The following is a 9,169-nucleotide window of genomic DNA, read 5'->3' on the forward strand; positions in this document are numbered from 1 at the left end:
ACATTGTGGCGATTTGCCCGCCTCTCTGTCCCGTTTGTTTATTAGGAATTTGGTTGCTATTTCTTGTTCTTGAATAGCAAAGGCATACCCTTCAAAGTGAGAGTCGGTGACCCGATTGTTTGTCCACGATAGACTGCTCTGGTTGTCAATGTTGTTACCACCCTGGATCTTTCTGTTAACGTATCCATGCATGATCTTCTGCTGGAATGCATTCATCCTCTCCTCTGATGTTATGTTACGGTAGAGTTTTGCAATTTCTTTGGGTAAGAGTTCAGGGTTGTCGAATAAGGAATGCTTGTCAAGTAGTTGCCTTCCCAATCTCATGATGGTATTTACCTCATGTCTGCAGACTTCATCAAGGGGTGCACTTCGACACTTGGTGGTTATGAGATGATGTATGTATGTATGTATGTATGTATGTATGTATGTTCTGATCTAACCGAACCACTGCATTTTCTTCGTCTTACAATTATCTTCCCCTCTCCCCAATCAACGCAGATCAGTTGGTCCGATAGCCCTTCCTTACAATGTCAAAAATTCTGTAAAAGTAACTCCATTTGAATGATAAAAATTTCATTCCAATAACTGTTAGCAGGTCCATATTTCACATCCATACCTCATCAGTGCAGTTATAAAAATTCCATTAACCTCATTTTGTTTTCAGTTGCAATGTTCTTGCTGCTTCTAAATCTTATCCATTTTTGCTATTTGTGTTCATAACAATTCACCTCACTATCTAGGCTTCAAACGCTGCATTTTCGTTAATTAGAGGTCCCAAGTCAATGAATATATCGACCGATTTCACACGAATGTCATTGATTTTGATTGTATTTATGTTGGAATCATTATTTGCTTGTTCTGAATGTTGTTCTCCTGTCGTCATAACCTGGCTTTTTGGCAGTAATTTCCATACCATATTTTCTTAATGCAACGTCTAGTCTAACTGTGGTATTAGATAATTCGCTTTTAAAACTAGTTATCATATCAAATGTTATCTGTAAATAATAGATTAGTGATCATGTTTCTGTTTGTCTTCACTGCACCTCAAAATCCTTTAGAGCACGCGTCATGGTTTGTTCAGGAAGAAGATTAAGAAGTCCAGGTGATAATGAGCTGCTCTGGTAAATTGCAACGTACTTCTTTTCAAATCATTGCATTGGTTCATAGCTGTACAGAACTGACACTATTCTAATAAAATTTTCACAGTACTAAGATTAGATGCTTTGGGATGTTGTAATTCTTCAGTATGCTCCATAGTGCTTCTCTCCATACTCATTCAAAAGCTTTTTTGAAGTTAACAAATGTCGGGTATAATTGCTTTGGATTCCCTTCAAACTTGCTGTAGGGACGTTGACTAGATAGTTGTACTTGACTAACCAACTCGGCCAATCACTAGATCACGTGATAGCTGAATGAGGAGGCTTTGTATAATCTAATTGAAGACATTTAATATCAAACAACTGAGGTTTTAACATCGCACTCAGGCCTCTGGTAACCGCTTCTACTACACATGCACACACACATGCATACATACATTTGTGCTTATGTATGCATGCCTGTGTATATGTTTGTTTATACATGCAAATATATATATAAAAGGGAAAATCTCAAATCGTAATTTGTCACTAGAACAAATGTAGTATTCACACACAGACAGTTATAACGTATATTTGTGTGAACGAAAAAAAAAAAAAAAAAAAAAAAAAAAAAAATAAATAAATAAATAAAGAAAGAAAGAAAGAAAGAAAGATAGGTAGAAAGGAAGGAAGGAAGAAAGAAAGAGAGAAAGAAAAGAAGAAAGATGGTGGTCGGACAGACAGATAGACAGACTAGAGATTAATTTGAACATATTTCTTTGAAATTTTTGAAACTAACATTTTGCTTTAGTGTTGTATGCATGGGCAGTTATTGAGGGCAAAGTGTCATGATGATTCACAAACACTTGTGTCAACAGACGTCTGTATGAAGGATCAGCTAACGCAATGTGAATAGTGTCGTTGATTCAGTACACAGTTCACACACACATACACACACACACACACACACACACACACACACATACATACATGTATGTATGTGTGTGTGTGTGTGTGTGTATATATATATGTATATATATATATATGTATGTATGTATGTATATATATATATATATACATATATGGGAGAGAGAGAATGAGAGAAAGAAGAGTATTTTAATACAGCTTTTCAAACAACGAATAATTTGTTGAATAATGTGTCATCGTGAAAAAGAGAGGGCGTTATTAAGCACATGCCGAGTTTATTAATGACTTACTTTGTCAGTGTTGCTTTAAGACGTATCCGTGAAATGTGAAGTAACGCCCATCTACGTATGTAGTTCATGTTGTTCAAGTATAGGAGTATGAGCCCTTACTTAGTGGTGTGTAGTGGTTAAATGTATATCATGGTGAACAGATGCAAAAGGAATGTGTATGCCTTTGAAGTAAACAAATGAGTGAATCGACTCATAGTTATAATAATTTATTCACTGGACTTAATTTGTTGTTGGTACACATAATTCTTCACTAGATGCAAAATGTTGACAACTGCTACGAGTTGCTAGAAATAGAAACAGGGTACATCTGTGGAAATGATATGTCAGAAATGAATATGTTCGTGTGTGTGTGTGTACGTAGTTAATCTGAGACAGTAGTCTACCGTGGAACTTCGAACATTGCTCTGGTCTCTGCGAAAAGCTGTTGTAGACCTTTCTCGTTCGTCGGCTAGGCTTTTCTCCCCTGTCTGTCTGTTGACTACCGTATTAATAATCGTGGCAGCTAGAAGGACAGACATACTGCAGCAGAGTTTGCACCTAAATAGGTCAGCTCCTGTTCATTTGAACTTCGCCTGACATGGCTGAAGTCGTAGGTCAAAGGGAGATGATCAATCACTTTTTGACAGGACGAAGAAAACCTGTTTTCGCGCCTGTTGACTGTTGATCGTGGTGGTTTGGACGACCGAGAATTCTTAGATTCGGTTTCGAATCTAGGCTTGGAGAAGGAAGTATTAGTTTTTACAGGTGTATCAAAACCAGAGGCATAAACTGATCCGGCGTAGATAAACGATCAAAGAATGGCGTACTATGGAATTATGGAATTGATTAGTCAATTGGAATGTTTTGTTTTTACTGGTTTTTAATTTGCTATCATTTCGGAGTAAACAAGTATATTACAAATATGTAATATATCATAAAAAAGAGCCATAAAACACCATCATTTAACGTCCGTTATCCATGCTGGCATCGGTTGAACGGTTCGACAGGAGCTGGCGAGCCAGCGGAGTGCTCCAAGTATCATTATATGCTTTAACATACGTAGTTTTTTACGTCAGGATGCCTTTCCTAACGCCAACCACTCAACAGAGTATACAGGGCACTTTTTACATTGCACCAGGACTAATGAGGTCATCAAGTACCGTGTATACTCGGCTATAAGTCGCACTTTTTTCCCTTGAAATTTTCATCTAAAGTTGGGGGTGTGACTTATAAGAACATCCTATAAAAAAAATCTTCAGATAATTTCTAGGTACAAGTCATGTCTGAAGTTCCGACACCTGGAATAACCGAAAAGGATAAAATTTTACATTATAAACAACGGTTTCTAAAATGTTTGGACTTAATGGGATAACAGCTGTAAGTCATCTTCAGCTTACTGAAAGCTCGGTTACCGAACAACAACTATATCGGAGCGATTTCTAATCGAACTTTGCTCTCCAGCATAAAAAAACGTCGCTGCGACTTATAGTCGGGCCAATGATAAAATTCCCGATTTGAACCATGTAAGTCGGGGGTACGTCTTATAGGCGAGGGCGTTTTATAGCCGAGTATTTACGGTAACTTGTAAGACAAATTCCATCAACTGAGGCCGGAATAATATTGAGGGAGATATCTTTGTGCCAGATGATGCGAGGTTAAAGTATGAAAGAGGGACGGGAATAGGTGTTTTGCTATAAGGGAAATATATGGTCATCCCCGTTGGAAAAGAGAAAAGATGGTGGTAAAGATGTGTTAGAGTGTACCCTCAAGTTCCAGGAAGGCGAATATATGGGAAGTGGTACAGAAGATTGGATAGGGTGAGTGGGTAAATAAGTTTGTTTGCAGGTGTGAGAGGTGAGTGGCAGATGAATAAAGATGCGGATAGAGGGAAATGCAGTGAGTTGTGAACACGGGTGAAGACATAGTTAATCGGGAATATCAGTTGGAGAAGAAGGTGGCGAAATAAATCTATTCTTGGTTACAACTGATCTCGTAATAGTCAGTCCTTGATTGCAGTTTCCTAGTATGGTGCAGCTGAGATATATATTTCCTCTTGGATTGTAAGCAAGTCTATCGTAGCAACACACCCAATAACCTAACATTTATCCTAAACACATCGATAAACTGAAGTAAAGTAAAGTGCCCAGCCAGAAACACAAGGAAACGTGAACAATGATTTGAGTTTATGATTCCTGGGCAGGAAAATTAATACCTGTACATATGACTAACTCACTCACTTTAAAAAAAAAAAAAAAGACTGTTATTCAAAAGAAAATGTCTGTTACTAAGAACGAAACGCAACCTGTTATAAGAACTAGTTTATTTGTTGCAGAGAAGATTTACTCAAAGGAAAAGAAACTCTTGAAGAAATAAAAGGTGGGAGCAAAATAAGTAGAATGGTAAAAAAAGGAGAAACAGCCTGTTACAAAGACCACTTGTTAAAAAAGAGAAACAGCTTCTTACAAAAATGAACCAGCCGTCATAAAGAAACAGCCTGTTACAACGTAGAGCCACTTCTATTTTTTCTCAAATTTCATTTTTTTTTGTCCGCTAATAGGAGTGGCTGTGTGGAAAGTATATAACTAAACAGCAAAGTCTTTTGTCCAGCACTTTACTCCATAACCTAATATCAATAATAATAATTATCAAAATTTATTTGAGTAGAATACGCTCAGCTCTGTGCAGTCAAAGATAATATGACCATTTTACAAAAAAGCACCTGCCACGAGAAAGCTTCAACGTGGTCACTCTATTTATTAGAAAAGGCAGCCAAACTTTTCTCAAATCACATCCCACATATTTTAAAAGGTGACATTGGTTGATGTTGTTTTAGATACACAATTTATGGGTAAAAGATGAGATTATAAACATTGGACTACTTTTGCCAACAGGCCCGTTCGATTAGGATTGACCTGGAACCAAACAACAAGAAAGTTGATTTAAAAAATTCTAGCACAAACATTCCATATTAAATTAAGTTAAACTATTTCTTTCTTTTCTTGTGAATAATTTAAAACTATTTCATCGTTATCGTGATCTCATTGCCATCGTCATCGTCGTTAATGTCACCATTGATGATGTAATGAAGTTGTTGTCTTCATTAAGATTAAATTGCTAGTTTGTGAGTCATGCAGACGAAAATCATTAAAAAAAAAGGTCATGATTTGTTACACTTGACTTTAAAGAAAACAAGTGTACAACATATGCAAGTCATTCAGGTGCATGCGAGAATAACTTTTTGCAGGCTGGGTGACAAAGCGTTTTCAACGAATTTAATATGGTAAACTTGAACCATTTACACACACACACACACACACACACACACACAACATAGGTTTAAGTGGCAGCAATCTTTATTTATAAATAAGCCAAATGATAACGAATGCATTAGGATAATTTTAGTTCCATTACTAAAATAGAGATTGCTTACCTCGCAGGAGAGCTAAATACAATAAAGCACGTAGACCGATGCCCGACTACTTTTATCATTCCACTAACTTTTAACATTAATATTACAAGTATAAGAAGTAGCCCACACTACGCTGGTTAAGTCGGCTGCCTCGTTATTCGATCTTATGAAGTACAGTACCAGTTGTTTCATTAATAACGCATTTAGGTGTTAGTTATCTACTGTGCCACCTTCATATTTTATCTTTTATTTGTTTTAGTCTTGTACTGCAACCATGATAGTGCACCGACTCGAAGAGTTTAGTCGAACAAATCGACACTTGATACGTATTTTTAAGACTAATACTTATCCTATTGGCGTCTTTTTGCCGAACTGCAAAGTCATGGGGACGCAAACACGAGCACCGATTGTCAGGTGGTTGTGAGGGACCGATATAAAGACTTACACACAAACACACACATATGTCTATCAAATTTCGCCAACCAAATCCACTCACAAGGCTCTGGTCGGCCCTGGGCTATAGTGAAAGACACTTGCCTAGGGTGTCGAACGGTGGGACCGAACCCCAAACCACACAGTTGGGAAGTAAGCTAAGCTTAGAAGCCAAAAGGCTTGAAACAATGCCTCACGGGGAAGACTTACGAGGCGGAAATACCCAGGGAGGTGTGGTGAATGAAATTTGGTATCTGAAAGCACGTGGTTGGATGTATAAAAGATAAGTTAGGGTTAGGGTTAGGGTTATGAGTTATAGGGTTTTAGGGTTAGGGTTAGGGTTATGAGTTAGGTTATGGCAAAAATAATCATAACCCTAACCCTAAAACTAACCCTAACTCTAAAACCCAAACCCTAACCCTAAAACCCTAAAGCTTAAACCAGTACAAATGCACGAACGATGTTATAAATAATAGTACCGCCGATAGCTGTTGTTGACAAATAACGGCACTAATTTTATTCAAGGGAAAAGATCCCATGACACCGTTAAAACATGTTGTTTACATTTCACGGCAGTAATTGTTTTCACCTCAATAGACGTCAGTGATTGGTTGAAATTACCGAAATACGGCAATTTTTTTTTACATGAAATAACTTCGAATACAAAATTTTTTATCTGTTCTATAACACAAAATATACAAGTATACGAAGTTTGAAAGTGTTTCGGTACCAAAAACACTACATAAAACATAAATGAAAAGTGGTGCCCGTCAATTCAGAAAGATCCGCTTCCACCAACCAAATGTCTTCGCGTGTGTGCGTGTGTGAGTATGCTTGCCTCTAGTGCAAAAAGGTACGCTGGCCTATCAGGGTCAGTGTCCAATCAGCTGTTCCAATTCGCCAGCGTCCAAGCAACCGTACCCAATCGCCTCATTCCACTGTTGAGCTTGACCGTGTAAGCGTTAACCATGTCTGCATTTTGCACTCCATTTTCTATTGATTGTGATAGCAAAATTCGCATATCATACACCGTACTCGCTAACAGTTCGCAGTTTACTCATTGTTGTCTAAAAACGTGCTGTATTGTACACACCCAAAACTGAATATACAATGTAATATAAATACACAATATCCTATAAATACACACGTCATCTTACACAAATACACAATGTCCTATAAATATACACGTCAACATAAAGGCCTTTGATCATTTCTAGATAGACACACACGCATGATCATACTAATGCGCACACACGTTCACACACACACACACACACACACACACACACACACACACACACAAACATACACACATACACACACATTCACACATACATACAGATATACATACACATTCCTGGGTGTGTGTGTATGTGTATATATATATATGTAAATATGTGTGGGGGTGTACACATACATACATTGTGATATGTGTGTATAGAAAAGAAGATGACGCAATAAGGAAAAAATGTTTTCAAAACAATGATACACCTCAGTGGAAAACTTGTAACAGTTGGTGTGTGTGTGTGCGTGCGTGTGTGTTTATGTGTTTGTGTGTGTGTTTCTATATCTAGGGCAGAGAAACAAAGACTAGAATAGGATACAAAGAACTTGTGACAAAGAAAACAGGGCGAACCCCTTGTATAAAACCGACAAATATCAAGGAGTGATCTTTGTAGAGGCCACAGCCCATGGAGAACTAGCCCGTAGATTTAGAAAAGCTCTGAAGGAGACCAAACTCAACATTAAGATTGTTGAAAAGCCAGGGAACTCCGTCAGATCACAACTATGTAGGACATACCCCTTTAAGAATACCATATGCACCAATGATAATTGCATAGTATGTAGCATTAGCCCTGGCATTAACTGTAGAACTAGAAATGTAGTTTACAGCATAAGATGCATAGAAGGTGCTTGTAAAGACATGAACATGACATATATAGGAGAGACATCTAGGAACATTGCGGAACGACTAAATGAGCATTTGGGACAATATGACGAAAAACATAACAGTCCTCCATACTCTACCAATATGCCAAGGACCAAAATGGAGGCAACCTGGGTCAACTTGACTCTGCATCTTATCCAAGCACCCAAAGGACCCAACACTCAGGCAAATACAGGAGTACGTCCTCATAAATGAAACTTTCCCAATACTAAATAGGAAATATACATAGTAGATATCATACTCCCATTCCCACAGTTTACATAGGTAGAGTAGAATAGTTAGTGGGCTGTTATGTAGATAGATGTGTGTATGTATGTGTGTGGGTGTGTGTGTGCATGTATGTATGTATATGCACATGTATGTAAGCATATGCACACATGCACACTAACCCACACACATGCGCACAAACAAACAAAAAGAACTCTGTGTGAATAACGGACAGTCAAAACTATTGAAAAGGTTGCAAGACGCAACGAAAATTTTAGAAAAAAATAAAAAAATAAATAATTGGAAATTTTACCGGTGAGTGTCTTAAATTGTAAGGCACTAAAAGAGAATAACTCTCCCCAGACACAACAGTATATATTGCGCACTCTACTACTATTACTATCACTTCCCTGTCTATCTCTCTCCCTCTCTTGTTCTTCATCCTTTCTGTTTTTCTATCCCAACCCTCCCCTATTCTTCTCTTCCTTTCACCGTTCCCTCTCTCTCACTCCTTCTCCTTGACCCTCCCGTCGATGACACGTGACGAAAGGGATTCTTTCTTTCTATTTTCTGCCTTCCTATAGAGAAGACGTGCATTTTTTTTGTCTCTCATTCACATCTAACTAGCGTTCAAAAAAATAATAATTTTTCTATCGTCTTGGCCTAACAGCCCACACCGTTTGTTTTCACTGTTCTGTCTTGTTTTTACTGTCTTGTTCTCATTGTCCTGTTCTTGTTTATACTTTCACCCTCCGTAAAAAATTCCAAATTTTATTTAATTTGCTTTGCGGGAAGGACTGTTCCAACGAAGTCGCGTATTGTCCTTGCCTTCGAAACGCGGAATAGATGGAACAGGGACAACTGAAGAAGGGAAATATTCTTTATGTTGCATGTCTCGTTT

At 37.8% G+C, this 9,169-nt stretch overlaps 1 protein-coding gene across 1 annotated transcript in view; it reads right to left on the reverse strand.

Moving 5' to 3' along the window:
- Positions 1-9,169, reverse strand: part of LOC106871019 (cysteine-rich protein 1) — a 32,193-nt gene that overhangs the window by 16,635 nt on the left and 6,389 nt on the right. The window lies entirely within an intron of this gene.

Source organism: Octopus bimaculoides, chromosome 2, assembly GCF_001194135.2.
Source record: "Octopus bimaculoides isolate UCB-OBI-ISO-001 chromosome 2, ASM119413v2, whole genome shotgun sequence".
Classification (NCBI taxonomy): domain Eukaryota; kingdom Metazoa; phylum Mollusca; class Cephalopoda; order Octopoda; family Octopodidae; genus Octopus; species Octopus bimaculoides.